The sequence below is a fragment of the Cydia pomonella genome, chromosome 9 (genome assembly GCF_033807575.1).
Source record: "Cydia pomonella isolate Wapato2018A chromosome 9, ilCydPomo1, whole genome shotgun sequence".
Classification (NCBI taxonomy): Eukaryota; Metazoa; Arthropoda; class Insecta; order Lepidoptera; family Tortricidae; genus Cydia; species Cydia pomonella.
The window spans coordinates 4,619,074-4,633,855 of record NC_084711.1 but is presented as its reverse complement, the minus strand read 5'-3'; the positions used below and the strand labels follow the sequence as shown (position 1 = coordinate 4,633,855).

At 37.0% G+C, this 14,782-nt stretch overlaps 1 protein-coding gene across 11 annotated transcripts in view; it reads right to left on the bottom strand.

Annotated features, from left to right (window-relative positions):
- LOC133521156 (rho GTPase-activating protein 23) overlaps positions 1–14,782 on the bottom strand; it is a 418,099-nt gene that overhangs the window by 272,652 nt on the left and 130,665 nt on the right. The window contains exon 1 of one of the 11 annotated variants that reach the window (XM_061855959.1): positions 12,617–12,754. The exons of the other annotated variants lie outside the window; for them this stretch is intronic. The gene's annotated coding sequence lies outside the window, so the exon portion shown is untranslated. Of the gene's footprint in view, positions 1–12,616; positions 12,755–14,782 lie in introns of those variants that run through there. 11 annotated transcript variants of the gene reach the window in all.

Below are 14,782 nucleotides of genomic sequence, written 5' to 3'. Positions count from 1 at the left end.
TAAATGTAACCAATTTACCTAACAATAAATAAAAAAATTTGCCATTTAGATATTTATAGTTCAATCAATTTTTTTTAGTAATGGCACGTGCCGCGCGAATGCAGAAAACGCTGCTGTGATGATAACCCTGGGTACTGGAGGCTTAGGTCACTTTTTCTTTCGTATATGACTTCAATTTCGAACTAAAGCGTTCTGGCTGGTCGCCTTGCATTTCCTTCACTTGCCCGTGCTCTGCAAGCGATTGAAAAGACATTCAAGATTTGTTGTACCAAAAGCAAAACGGGGTTTAGAATACTTTTTTTTTTTTTTTTTTTTTTTTTTTTTTTTTTTTTTTTTTTTTTTTTTTTTTTTTTTTTTTCTAGCCTATCTTGTGTCCCACTGCTGGGCAAAGGCCTCCCCTTTTTTCCGCCACTCATCACGGTTTGAAGTATGTTCCCGCCAGTCTCTGCAAAAAGCGTCGAGGTCATCCCGCCATCTCTTTTTTGGTCTGCCTCTGCCCCGGCTAATCTGCGGTATCCATTCGGTAGCCAATTTGGCCCACCGATCCGGGTGCATACGGCAGACGTGTCCTGCCCAACCCCACTTAAGCTTAGCGGCCTTAACACCCACATCTATAATACCAGTTCTGGAGCGCAGTTCGGTGTTCCTAACTCGATCGGTTCTCCGAACTCCTAGTATGCTGCGCTCCATTGCTCGCTGGCAAATCTTGAGTCGGGACTTCTGGGCTTCCGTTAATGACCAAGATTGGGCGCCGTAGGTTAGGATAGGCAGGATACACATGTCGACGAGTTTGCGCTTTAGTGTCAGTGGAAGGTTGCCCTTCATTAGTGCCTTCATGGACCAGAAGCTCTTCCAGGCATTTTCGATGCGTCGGTCGATTTCTTTAGACTGCCTGTCATCGAAGGATGCTATCTGGCCCAAGTATATGTATTCGTCGACATATTGGATATCCTGCCCATCAACCTTGACTCCACGTTTCGCGCCATTGGTCATTAACTGGGTTTTGGCCCTGTTCATTTCGAGTCCGACTTCAAGACTTGCCGTGCTAAGGTCTTGTAGCATTTGTTCTAGATGGGGTGCAGTGTGGGAGAACAAAACTATGTCGTCGGCAAAACGCAGGTTAGTTAACCTTTTGCCGTCGACGTCAATGCCCATTCTTTCCCACTTGGTCGCTAGCTTTTGGAAAATCTGTTGTAAGCACGAGGTGAACAATTTCGGAGATAGCGGGTCGCCTTGCTTGACTCCCTTTTCAATGCGAATTTTAGGGCCAGGAACATGTAATTTAATGCTTGCTGTGCTTTGCCGATAAATGGTTCCAACGAGTTCAACATATGCATTGTCGATACGTTGCTCACGCATTGCGGAGAATACAGCAGAATGCTTGACACTGTCAAACGCTTTGCTGTAATCTACGAAAGCCAGGTATAGTGGTATTTTGAACTCGTTAGACTTTTCCATTATTTGATTTATGCTGTGAAGGTGATCTGTAGTGGAAAAACTTGGACGGAAACCGGCTTGTTCTGGGGGCTGGTGTTTATCAAGCAGGGGGGCTATTCTATTTTCGATAACTTTAATAAATAATTTATAAATATGAGATATTAGGCTGATAGGTCTATAATTTCCGATGTCTGATTTGTCACCTTTCTTATGAAGGAGAATTATATTTGAGTGGCAAAAATCTTGGGGCAAACGACCAGAGTACAAGATGGAGTTAAAAAAAGTTTAGAATACTAATAATAATATAATATTGTTGTTTAAATTAGAAATATTTCTATCTTCAGTAAGATATTCTGTTCCGTAAAATGGTGTTATGGGTTAATGACTGGGGTGTAACTTGATAGTCTTCGGGGAAACTGTTTGAGGTTGGAGGTCAAAGTACCAATGCTGTTCTGCTTAAGCTGAACATTTCCTGAACCATAATGCTTTCAATTAATACTATGTTACGCTTGCAATATAATAAATCTATAGGCTGATAAAGTTACCACTGTTAGAATTTCGTCATGTTAAACGATACGGCTATTAATTTATAAACACAAAAAGTACATCAATGTGTCGTGATTGTGATAAAAAATAACAATTATAATTGTGTGTTAAAAAAATATACAATTGTTACTTATTTCATATAAATCACTATTATATATATATATATATATATATATATATATATATATATATATATATATATATATATAAGTACAAAAAATGGCTTTGTATATATGATTGAGAATATTTGTAGCACGAGAACTAATGATTTGTGTGCTACTCTGCAGCGGCGCCACCACAATGACAATTAATGAATTATATGATGAAATGATGTACCTAAAACGTACATCATGTACCTATAATGTTAATGGCTGTACCTGTACTAGGGAGCGAAATAATACGCATTGAAAGTGGCGCCGCTGGGGAGCATACTCTGCAGCGGCGCCACTTAGTACACACAGATAAAAATGATATTAGCTATTGTTGTCTTATGTAAATTGATGTACTACTGCTATTTGTTACGTACGTATCGAAAATAATCATAAAATCATTAATTAGTGACTTTATTAACTTCTATTAATTCCGCATTCCGTGAGAGTCAGGATGACGGGTGGACCTGAGCGAATTTCAACGAAATATTTATAAACATGTTCTGTGTACCTCAGTGTACCTTTAACAGAAACCAGTGTACCTCTCCCTAAAACGAGGTATTTAACAAAAAAGGTCCACCCACCATTCTGACGTCCGGATGGCGGGTGGACGTATTTAATTTGCTTTATGTCACCCAAAATGTATGTGGTTATACTGTACCTCTAGTGTACCTTCAATAGAAACAAGTGTACTTCTCCTTAATGGACCTATTGTTGGGCGTAACTTATTTTGGGAAGAGATACAGCTATCTTTATTTAAGGTTGGACCCGGGTACGTCCTTAAACTACGTCCACAAGAGAGGTATGGGCATTGTGAATGTCATCTCGCTCTGTGTGGTAGGGCACAGCACAGCGGATGCCATTATAGATCTAGAGCAGAGCCCAACTGGGCAAGTAACTCCACCTTACAGAAAATCGCAGCCAAATAACACTAGACCCTACTCATAGTGTTGTGTTCCTGCCGGTGCGTAAGGTTGCCAGAGCTCAACGAGGGGCGGGAGGGGGTTAGGGTTAGCAACGCGCATGTAACTCCTCTGGAGTTGCAGGCGCACATAGGCTAGGGATACTGCTTACAATCAGGCGGGCCGTATGCTTGTTTGCAACCGACGTAGTATAAAAAAAAGGTACACTGAGGAACACTAGAGGTACAATGTTTATAAATATTCCGTTGCAATACGCCGAAGTTCACCCGCCAACCTGACGTCAGGTTGCGCGTGGACCTTTTTTGTTAATAATCTCGTTTTAGGGAGAGGAACACTGGGTTCTGTTAAAGGTACACTGAGGTACACAGAAGGTATAATATGTTTATAAATATTTCGTTGAAATTCGCTTAGTATGCTCACCGAACGCGGAATTAATGAAAGTAAATAAAATCACTAATTAATAATTTTAATGATTATTTTCAATACGTACGTAACAAACAGCAGTAGTACATCAATTTACATAAGAAAAAAATAGCATATACCATTTCTATCTATGTGTACAACGTGGCGCCGCTGCAGAGTATGCTCCCCAGTGGCGCCACTTTCAATGCGTATTATTTCGCTCCCTAGTACAGGTACAGCCATAAACATTATAGGTACATGATGTACGTTTTAGGTACATCATTTCATCATATGATTTATTAATTTTCATTATGGTGGCGCCGCTGCAGAGTAGTACACAATGATTTCTTAATTTCTTAAAAATGCTATAATTTAATGTTATTTCTAAGCCACGCCAAAGAAGGAATACGCCACTTCTGTCCGCCTTTACCTTGCGCTGCGCCAGCGCACAGCTAAACGTCCAGACGTCGCTCTGAGCTTGATGCAGTGCGTATTACGGCCTGGAAAATCGCATTGTGATTATACGGTAAATTGTATCTTTGATAAACTATCGCTAGAAATGTGTTCGATTGTAAGCGATATCGATGAGTGTTTCTGAACCACATTTCCTACACTATTTTCATATTTTTTTATAGTTGAAAAAAAAAGAATTATATTTTGACAAACAGCACCATAAGTTTGGAAGTAACCTATAACGAATAAAGCCATTACATGTTAAGTAATTATATTTACAAATACATATGCCAGTTCCTTAGAGTACCTACTTCCACAGACCACCACTGCGTCTGCGGAATAGCGGTTATGAACCACCGAGAGATGTTTTTCTCGCCTTATATACGAGCATTTCCCTTTAAAGTTATGTATAAGTTAATGATACCTAAATACTAAAGAGAAAACGCCTAGACAATTTATAGGAACTTATTCATCGAGCTTTTAACAGTTCTTAAGTTCGTTTTATGTTGTGTTTAGGTTCATTTGATAGGCTAATAAAGATACAAAAACATTATTTATGTTCTAACCTCGAGTATATATGTAATCAAACAACGACCATTCTGATTCATAATTGAGACATAATAATTTAATAGTATTTTAAAATTACATTAGCACCTAAAGAACGAGTTTAATTGCCCTGCCGAAGGCTACAATGCATTTTGTTGTTACTTCTTACATACGTCTATTACTACTATTTAGTTTACGATTGTTATCTTTTTAAAAAGTTACTGGTATACTTACCTATACATTTTTGACCTCGATTCGGTGTCATTATGTTATAATCTGTATCTAAATTAGCAGTTAATACAGTTAGGCAACACAAAAACTAGAAGTACGCCGATATAGTTTCGCCTTAATCGATAGACTTGATCGATATTACTCGATACACTTGATTCGCTTCGATAAAATCTACAAAGTTGACCGTATAATCGGTGGTACTATAATAATTATACAACATTATAGTCGAGTAATGGCTTAATCAAGACGTAGAAAGCTCGATATTGAAACTTTTATGCAATAAATTAAAGCAGTCACAATTCGTTTCTTACATAAGGAATTCTATCAAAAGCGATCGACATTAATGATCGGGAAACGGCCATTAATTATTTAAGTTAGTCAATATTTTGCATGTTCTGAGACAGTTAAATTATTTACATATATGACAGTCATAATAATTATGTAAATAAAGGTTTCTAAAAGTTAATAATTGTAATTATTCAAGCATAAAAAATCCGAAGCCAGTTTCGCAAATAGTAAATTTCACGCTAGTTAATTTGATGAAAGATTATAAAACTTTCAAGCATTAAATTTGGAAACTTGGGGAACGCAACATCTACTGTCGACTAGTCTGAACAAATTTCCTCAGACCAACAAAAACTAGTAAAGTAATAACCGACCCAAACACGTTACGCAAACAGCCTTAAATGTAACAAGCAATGTTGATTCATCTATAAGTGAGTCTAATAATTCATAGCCAATTTGCAACTTCCTCGTGTTCTGATGAGGTGGGCTTTCTCGCGAGTGGGCGAAACAACCGGCGTAATTAATGCAACTGCACTCAGCTGAGCATCGGCAGAAATCGCCGATACAAATAAATATGAACGCGTGAGAAAGGACGGAGAAATTTTGTGGTGCAAAGAAGGAAAATTCGCGTTTTAATGACTCCTCTTTCACTCTCAGATTTGCGAAATACAAGGTCGGTAAATATGGCATTGAAGCGAAATTTACGATAACCAATGTCTGTTTCAGCGGTAATTAATGAATCACTAATATCAAAATTGTATTAAGACGAGTAGGTATCACGAAAGGCATTATTGATGGTCTATGTCTAGACCATTTTTTGAGCATCCAGCTAGTAATATTAATGTCAGACCGATTTCTTATTGTCAAATCAGTGAAGCACCTACGAAAAGGATAGACAAGACGATACAAGTTTCATACATCAGGACTTAGTGAATTTGGTAAGAACTATGTAACGAACAACCGTCATTAGTCTACAAAATTCTGAAAATAAATGTCAAATTAATCTCGATTACTATCTAGCCATATTGAGCGAAGACCTTAAGGATAAAATATTAACCTTCAATGGGATACACAATAAGATCATAAATCTTATGAAGGCGTAAACAATGACACTTATCAATCTATAATCCTAACTTTTATAGCTTTATTAAATCATCACTAAAAACTGATTGACAAGCTAAGCGTGTTGCCCCCGTTTCACACCTGTCTGATTCTGGGTGTAAAAACATAATTGACTTAATGTTCGCTTGGATTGATTATGGTGTGGAAATGTCATTGAGCACGAAGTAACTACGCGTGCCAAATCATGTTTATTTTAATTTCGTATGTTTTTATCGGATACGTTTATAATGGCTTGTACTTGGTATTTTAACTAACTCACGATGTTTTTGTGCTATTATTAAGCTGTCCTTGGAGCTTGGGATTTAAGTAGATGAAATTCGGTTCGTACACAGATACTTTGAGTGCCGGAGAACACACAAAGAACAATTATCCAGGAATCATCTATTAAAACACTACTTAATAGTGAGAGTGGCTTAGGTGGTTATTGGGAGAGAAATTAATAAAATCTAAACTACTTGTTAAAGTCTACAGGAAGCTATAAACAACGTAACTTATACCATACACGATAATGAAAGTGTTAGTGTTGAATAATAAAAGAAACGAATGAACGTAATGACTAGACTAGGTTTTCTGCGCCTTCCTTTTGCCATTTGTATTTCTTATACAAAGTGAAAATTGAAAAATCCAGTACCTAATCACAGATTAATCTTGAATTTAAGCGGTCTCATAACTTTTATAGACGTTACAACCCGCCTCACATGTCATTTACTAGATTTCTTTCACCAAGAACCAATTACGTGTATAACTCGGCTCATTATCGCAAAAATCAAGTTTACTTTTACTACTTTTAAATACTACTTTACAAAGCTATCACAATCATAAGTGCCTAGTGTTTTATAGTTTTCGTAACTATTACTCAGGTATAACATACAAGTATTCATTAGCTCTAGATTAGTCTTAATACAGGTACTTAGGTACAAGTAAGTTGTATAACTATCACTAAGTACGTGTACTTACGTCGTAACGTAACTCACCATAACTGGATGATAACTAGATACAGTGCCTTACTATACGTAAATATAGATATAGTGGTAATGTCAATTATAGAATTGATACAATGACTCATGCTCATTACTTATAGTCATATTTCATTTATGCATAAACTAGATTTTGGCTCCGACTTCGTCTGCGTGGCATAATGATAATAATCGATAAAAAATGTTCTTCCCCTTGTAAAGTTTATCTAAATCGTTTCAGCGGTTTAAGCGTGAAAAGTTAACAGACATATTGATTTGTGACCGCTTTTGGGACAACTGGAAGCCCACAAGAGTTTTATTACAAATAAAATTTGTGTAAGTATGTTAATGACATAATGAAAAACTAGGTTTATAGGTTTCCTTTTTGTAAGTTTGTAAAACAAACAATTTTTTTTATTGAAAAAAGCGAAACCTATAAAACTAGACTATATTATGCTGAAGCGATCGACATCAAAATCAAAGTGATTTGTTAAGATTTAGTTAGTGGAAAACGTTTTTTCCGAAATGGAATTTCATAGAGAAAGTACATACCCTTATTTCGCTAAGATCGCAAAGCTATTCTTCCCTCTTAAAGACATATTCGGTGCCATGTGCTAATTGGGAAAAAGTTGAAAAAAAAAGGCGCAAAATATTTGTGGCATTTGAATGGAGGGTTAGCCAGCCATTTTCTTCTACTTTTTCCTAATCAAAGCACAATAACGAATATACCCTTAAACGGATCCCCACTATTTTTGTTACACCATATATTAGTAGGGATTTATTAGCTCAACCCGTGGCAGCTTGTAACGTATAATAAAGCCACTAGAATACTGTAAAATTCTGTTAAATATCTATTATGATTTGTGATATGATGAATATATATCCCATAATCCAACCGGTGACCTGGGCCATAGCCGCGAAAATCGAAGTTCGTCAATTGCGGGCATTTTTCTTGGTCACTCTAATTACGTCTGAGTGAAAGTAAAAGACAAAGATCACCGCAATTTGCGAATTTCGATTTTCGCGGTAGGCCCCCTGAATGGCACAGAAACTTGGATTAATCAAGGATTAAAACACTTTAAGAGCCCAAGGGTTCCTAAAGCGAATATCAGTGTCATGAAAGTAATGCAATTTCCCTGCCTGGCTTCAGAGAATAATATCCAACCATTTGAAACTTACCGGTCGGTAGGTGCCAGGTCAATTTGTATAGATAACTCACCTGCTGACCTTTGGTAGCGCGATCGAACCTTTTATGGCTGTCTCGTTATCTGCTCGATCTCAAGATTCTCCAGCGACTCCGACCATGCCATTTACTGTATTCATTAGAAATCATAATTAAAAGAGAAATCAACCCATGTCCCATTAGCATGAATGGATTAGATAATGATATGCTATAGGTCACTTTATTAAATATAAGTACCTAGTATAAGCAGATACCTAGATAGACTGGGAAATATTGAATTCCCGCATATGATACATAAGTATAATATAATCCCAACGTAAGTTTGTTTGAATATTTCTAGGCACGTTTATGAAAGACTCATTAAACATCTATTTTACCACTATTACTCAGATCACAATACAATCAATTTATTACCCCATACTGTGCATCCAACAAATGTCCAAATATATCACCAATAATATCGGATGATCGCAAAAACTTTTCGCCTCGGACATTCCCATCTTAGTCATTTTTCCTTGTCAAGAATCATAACATTCTCAGATAGAATCGACTCGGACTCTCTATAAGGAGTTATTACTTTTATTGTTTCTAACAAGACACATTTAGGACTTATTTGGGGAAGTGACTTGTTTTGAATACAAACAATGGAATCAGGGTTTTACCAAGGATCAGACACGAATTGACATTCGCAAAGTGTATTTACAAATTACGGCTGAAATTGTTGTAGATTACAGTAAGTTATGCAAAAAAAAAATATTTACTTACTTCCGATAATATTTCAGCTTTGATATATTTGATCCAATAAAGAATGTTACTTTAACTTGAATTATGTAATGTGTTGCTTTGGGAAAGATATCCACTGGTCTAGGGACACTGACACATTATTACAAGAAAACCTTGATAGCGCGGTTGAATCTATCCTGATTTTCCATGCATTGCATTAAGATAATTCGTACACAAAACATGCCGCCTTTGCTACTGTCATATTACTTACATACGGGATAAAGCTAAACAACAATAATTATATCCTCTTTACGTGGGGTCTTTCGATAGTGAACGTGTTAAACTAGTGGCACCAAGACGCGACTTCCTAAAAGTTTGGAATTATTATGTAACACTGCCAATAAATTGCTTAATTGCATAAGTTTCGTCTATTCCTGAACAACCGTTTCTTAGCACGATCATTAATTAGCAGAAATGTTAAACCGGAGAGGTGGTGAAAGCATTGTTACAAGTTGACCCAGGCTAGGAGGCACAATGGTGGTGGGAAGTACGTAGGAGGCGTGGGTAGGTACTGTGCATAATTATCGAGACCAGCGTACAGAGAACCACCCTCCTAATCACCTCCAAACGTTCACAGGGAACACAGGAGATGTTAAAAGACCAATTTACAGCGGTAGCAATTTAGTAAAGGAACGAAACACCGTTAATTTGTCCCGGATGGAAATCATCGCGTTATCCATGAAATCGATTCGTATTTGTCTTATATACAATGTTTAGGATAACCGAAACTGTAAATTATTTATTTTTCCTCAGTTCTAAATTGAGTGATCATTTAGGGCAGGTCAAATTAATGGCATGCCAGCTTGAGGGTCGGTTGCACCAAACCGTCTGTCACAGTTAAAAGCGTTCGCTAAATTTTATTTTATGGGAAGTTTCATAGATTTCTGCTGTGTGACGTTGATTAGTCTGTTAACTGTGTGGTTGGTGCAATTGGCTCTGAGTTGATTGTCTTACTGTTAAAATCGCCTATAGATTAATCAAATTAAGATGTATATATTGTGATAGAATATGCCACGAATTACCAAAATGAAGACAAATTTTATTTTTTGATGGTGACCGGCTTACTTAAAAGACCTTTTAAGGATTGAGCTATCAAACAAAATCGGTCGGTAATGATTTTAAGGTAACATCATAAAACACTTAGATACAATTTAATTGACTGTTTCTTTTTTCGAATATCGTTTATATATGTAGATGTAATTATTAGTTGCAGAATGCAGACCCAGATAAAGAAACGCGGTCGCGCAATGCAGATTTTTACGTCAGTCAGACTGAAGTCTGAGATGACTCGTTACGATATCGATAGCCAGGAGGATTACGTTGTATAACAACACGCAACACACTGCTGACCATTGTTAAACCTTAAGCCATTGCAATAGAGTTCATGAATGGTTAGTCAACTGTATCGACGATGGTATAACCGATGCCCCGCTCAGATAAGCATAAGATCCAGTCGTGGGCGTCTCCAAAAGCTGACAAGCTTGCAATACAATCAGTATGTTGACTTTATGCAAATTCTAGAATTGTGATTTTGGATCCTTTGTTTTAGGCTTACTATGGTCACGCCTAACTCGCGATGCAGAGATTAAGTGAGGTATCTTCACAATGACGTGACGCGTTGCTTCAATTAGATGAAATGGCAACACACGACTTTATGGACATGTTGCTTATTACATCTGGGCAAAGGCCTCCTAATTTCTCGACTGATCACTATTTTGTGTTGTATCTGGCTACTCTTTTAAGGAGTCCAGTTCATCCGTCCATCGCCGACGGGGTCTGTCAGATCCCCGATTCGAATTTTCGGGCTCTTAGGTTGATAAAAATACAGATCTTATATTTATTTTATTACATGTGTTTTTGATCATTTGTACCTAGGTATTTCTGATATTCGAATCCATATAAGTATTTGAGTAAAAAATATGCTTAAGAGGAAAGGCATGCTAAGTTTGATTATTGTAAAATTTAGGAGCGAAAAACCGATTTCATACAAATTTCGAAATGCTTCTAACTCTTATACTAATTAAAAATTTAAAAAAATCAACGGTAGGGGCATAGCTGTAGTTGATAATGTTGATATACGACAAATTATGTCAAAATATTTTCAATAATGTAATATCCAGAGTGGAAAATGAGGACTACGTTTGTATGAAAAGGCGATTTCGCTCGGGTCCACTTTCGTATTAAAAGCATTACAACTGTTAAAAATTATATATTTTGTCTGCTAATTCTAAACGAATATGGATGTCAAATATGGACTTCTTGCGTCTATAGAGGCTCTCTTTGTTGCTAAAGATATTTCTACCTGTGTTCATTTCCTGGGTCAGCAATCTAAAGTTTGCAAATGTCAAGGTACTGTCTAAAATTACTCGTCTGTGTTCCGGCGCGGAAATGACCGAATATCGAACGGAATTGGTGCGAAACGGCGGCGTGCGAAATGGGAACACGCCGTGATTTATCATTATACTGACATCTTAATAAAATGAAAGCAGAAATAGTACATTACTATAGAGGACGGGAAACGAAGGGTTGCAGGCCAAGTAAAAACGGCCGGCAACCCCGTTTCTCGCCTAGATTTGTATAGTGCTTTTCTCAACCTTGCATTGAAAAAAAAAATAGGATGATGATGATGATGATTGTCCTAATGTGCTAAGTTATTCTGTGCGTGGGGTATTGAAGGGGAACGAAAATGTAATTATTTTGGCGCTACGACGCACGCCATTACGCTTTTTTTTCTTTTACTTTCTTTCCTTTTTCTTTTTTTTTTCTATCATTACTTTAGAATTATTGAACGGGGAACGAAAATTTTATTATTTTTGCGCTACGACGCACGGTTTAGGAGATACAGCCTTATAAAGATTTCTGCATGACTGAAAAAAAAAACTTATGGGGCTGTATCTCCTAAACCGTGCGTCGTAGCGCAAAAAGAATCAAATTTTCGTTTCCCTTTAGGAGACCCTGAAATAATATTTAACAAACACAAAAAAGAAAAAACAAAAAAAAAAAAACAAAAAAAAAAGCATCATGACAGAATTTTGCTTATAGGTTTTTTATGGTTGAATGCCAAGACGTGTTATAATTTGACGTTAAAAACAAAAGAAGGTTGCCTTACAGGCCTAGGTGTGCAAGGCTGTATGAAATTCCTTTACATATCATCTTCACTCATCTCACCTGATATGTAGTATTTCCGGACCTAATTTGAAATAAGTCATGTCAACATTTCATTGCAAGTTTAAGAAAAAAAAAATGTTGCCTGGATTCAAGTGTCTGTTAAATATTTAATTGCCGGAATCATTACCTGAAACAAATGTAAAAAAAATATTACATTATTATGAATGTTTTTCTTCATTTTCATTTACAACTTTTTTAAGACGAAATCTAAATTCTCATATTTTTTGACGCCCACTTGAAGTCAAATTGTTGATGTTAGTAGCAATGCATTTCGATCGCTCTTATTATCTTGGAGCTAGATTCTTTGCAAGTGATGTCAAAGCCAGAAAAAAATAAGATAGAAACGTAATTTTCAAATAATTTAATTGTACCGAAACCCTTGTAGAAAAACCCTGTTGTCTGTTTTACTGCTAAAATCAACTATATAATTACCTGTTTATGTCGTAGGCGAAATCTATCCTCGACACCAAATTGGAAACAAAAACGTGAATATTAAGTTACACGTATACACGTCAAGCACCCCTCAACCTTGCATCGAGTGTGAACTTGACTCGCGGAAAACGTAAGGGCGCCATTTGGTTCCAAGGGCGAGGTTAAGTTCAAGGTGCTATACCTACCAATATAGATTACCCTCTATAGATTCTAAAAAGTAGTATCTGATAACGAGCGGTGGTATGTGGTAGTCAAGTGTGGCAGTCAGTGGTGTAGTAGTAAATGCCCCTGCTCCTATTCTTAGGATTATGTTGTCAAAGGCCGTGGCAAAAGCCGAAACAACTATGTAGAAATAATTTATTATATACCTAGGGCAGTAAATAACGAAATGTCTTTATTATGTACTGGCCGAGGTGTGCATCATGTGTGTATACTACTTTTCTGTTCGACGGAGCCGGAAAGCAGCAACTTCATTAAGCGCAGTGGGTTGAAGTTGAAGCTTTCCTGCCGAAGGGCAGAAATATGTCTTAAGTAAAAATAAGCGGATAAATTGAGCGGTTGAAATATCGAACAAGCGCTTGGTTCTTTTATGCGATAAATGCTATTTTACATCAGATTCTTAATCTAATGACACTACATTGTTTTACGCGGTAAACGCAGCGGTAAGCGCATTGTCATTTTTCCCACACGTCGTTCATTGCATGCGTTCAACGCTGCGTTTATCGCATAAAACAACCGCGCGCTTTAGTTAGGGAGGGCGTAATTACGAGTTACATGCTTCATCTATATGGTTTGACATCTGTGCTTACCAAATAATCAATATGACTATAGGTACTATTTCCTATCAATTCTTACAGTTTTCGCTGTAAGGTCTACTTTGGCTTGACGTATTACGTGGTAGCTTTGGAGTCATTAGATCGATTTCTTTGACTGTAACTGTTATTCGTTCTTATGAATTTTTGATTTTAATGAGTTTTGTCGTTGAAGTTACGTTTAAAAATTATTCGAGTAAAATTTACTAGGCTACACTATCTGCATTACTGGACCAAGGCCAAAGGTCAAAGGAATTAGGCCTAGTGCTTACTAAGAAGCCTTTGGGATTGCCCTCACTGCCTCTTTTGCTCAGTAGTTTGCTTAAAAAGAGTCACAAAATATTCATATTTGGCGAGACAGCCTTCAATCCTCGTTGATTACGGAGGTCAGGTCAGGGGTGTCACAAATAGCTTAAAGAGCTCGGGTGATAAGGCTCACATGAAACAGTAATAAGTTCACTTTTAGATTATAGGTCAGCGGTATTTAATGCCCCATCAGTTTTACCCTGCTAAGAATGAATTTCTCTCGTGAATCCATACAGTTGTCACTGTAACTAATGAAACGGTTCCACCAATGGTTAGGACGAGTCATGAGAGTTGGTATCATTTGGTCGCCTTTGCCTATTTTTGTTCCATGACTTCCATGGGACATAAGTGTATTAAAAAGGAACCGTTCACTTCTATAATTGAGCGCAGCAGTGAGTGGACTCAATTTAATCCTGACAACATACAAAGTTGTTCCTGGTCTCGAGGTCACAATGCATTGGTTTGCCAGAAAACTCATTCGCTTGCCTTCAATAATCGGGGATTCACGGCAAGGTCGGCGAGTCAAGGCCACAGGGTCAGGGTAGAAAAGTGGGGTAGAGTGGGGTTAGACTGAAAATAAGCCGTGTAGGAGTGACGCAATCTGGTTATGAGGAAACGGCACGCTAACTTTTATATGTGTAAGTACTATAGCAATGATTCTGGGTTCTGTCTCTGTCTTTCAGAGAAATTTCTGTAAATACAGTAGGTTATATTCATCAAAACAGATTATGTAGTTTAGCTGTAAAAGGCAACCGATAGGCAGAAGAAAATAATTGTTAGTAGTACAAAGATAGTCTTCGATTCAGCATATACACCAAGCTGTTAATAAAACTATACATAAGTTACGACCATTAAATGTTTAAACGTTTCCTTTGTACTTTTTACAGCAATTAACTACGCACGTATACGTAAGTTATACCAATAACTATGATAATTAAAATTCGATTGTAAACATGAATGGAGCAAAAAACTCACATCGTAAATACAATGGACGTCGGCCCTGGTGGCTGGATTTATTAATATTACATACTTCGTTAAGTATTTCATG